Source organism: Crocuta crocuta, unplaced genomic scaffold (genome assembly GCF_008692635.1).
Source record: "Crocuta crocuta isolate KB4526 unplaced genomic scaffold, BGI_CrCroc_1.0 scaffold2330, whole genome shotgun sequence".
NCBI classification, from domain to species: Eukaryota; Metazoa; Chordata; class Mammalia; order Carnivora; family Hyaenidae; genus Crocuta; species Crocuta crocuta.
Genome location: NW_027529280.1, coordinates 31,967 through 33,541, shown reverse-complemented (window position 1 = coordinate 33,541; position 1,575 = coordinate 31,967).

The window sequence follows — 1,575 nt, the reverse complement described above, 5'->3', positions numbered from 1 at the left end:
GTGGTATCTTGAAATCACTGGAACTTTATTTCTAATTCATTAAAAAATTGTTTCCATTACTTTATTCATAAAACAAATTTTAAAATATTGTTTAACAGCTATTTTAAAACTTAAGCCCATATTATCAATTTGCTTGGGTTACAGTGTTTTAGTGTTTTGCTTTGTTTAGTGTTTTTTTGTTCAACATGCTTTGTCATGCTTGACATCTACCTTCTTTGTTTCATTTTTCTTCTTACAGGACTCTACGTAAGTAATTTGTTTAGAGAAGATCTGTGAATTATTAATGTAGTGCATTTTACATTCCCAAATATTTTAATTTTATTCTCACATAAAGGACAATTTGGGTATAAAAGTCAAGTTCAAAATTATTTTCTGGAGAACTTTGAAGATCCTGATCATTTGTTTCCAAACATCAAGTGTTCAAGGTGAAAAGTTTTATGGTAATCTTATTCTCATTCCTGTAGAAGTTTATTTCCCTTCCCACTTGCTTGAAGTTTTTTTTCAGAGTTTCCTTTTTGTATTTAGTCCTGTGGATACATGTCTGTTAACATTTTCCCTTAGCTTTGATTTTTAGGAATATTTTGGGAGGGTTCCTTGGCTTGAACTTACATTTCACTTATTTGATTTTCTGGTATACACATTTTGCTATGTATCCCATCTATTAATTCTTATTTTGATGATAAGATTTTTAATTTCCAAATACTATTTCATAGAATATTTGATGTGGGGGGTCAGCTGAAGGCGGAATTTAAAAGATTCAATAATATTTCAAATCTCTCTGAGAACATTAATTAAATTGACTTTGAACTCTTTTCTTTTTACCTTATAAGTTGTATTTATTTTGAGGATTATCTCTGGAGTCTGGTGTTTATTTTCTTCAAATATTTAGTGAGTTTTAATGCTGTTGTTACTTATGGACATGTTTAATTATAAGAATTTACAAAAAAGTTTGGGAATGTAAAAGTTGGCATACTGGTAACTCAGCTCAAAAGCCACCAGTGTTGTTTGGCCAGCACAATATAGGACACCCAGGCTAGTGGGTTGCCCAGGTAATTTATCTTCTAGACATGTGAGCTCTTCTTTATGATGACTTTTAAAAGACCTGGGCATTTCCTCCCTTCTGGGATATATGGGCTTAATGTGCTTTGAACTTCTAGTGGAAATACTGAAGTCAAAGTAAGTGAAGGCTTACCTGTGAAGGATTTATGCTGCTTTTTAAAAAAGTAAACTTTATCTCTATATAATTTAAATTACTGTAAACAGTAGAGCACTCCATTCTTTATATGTATGTGACTTCATATTTAATTTTAGTCTATCACAAATGGTAGAGAATAATTAAATACCTAATTTTAAACACTTTAATTCACTCTTGAATGATATAGTTTCATACCACTTCCTAAAATATTCATTGTGTTTTCAATGTTTTATCCTCTTCCTTTTACCTAACCTAGTTCAGAATATTTCTTTATTTTAGAGAAATATATTTCTCAATATTATTTCTCAATTATTTTAGAGAAAATTATTTCTCAATAATTTTTTTGAAATAATGAAGTTTGCTTAATCATTCACAGGGTA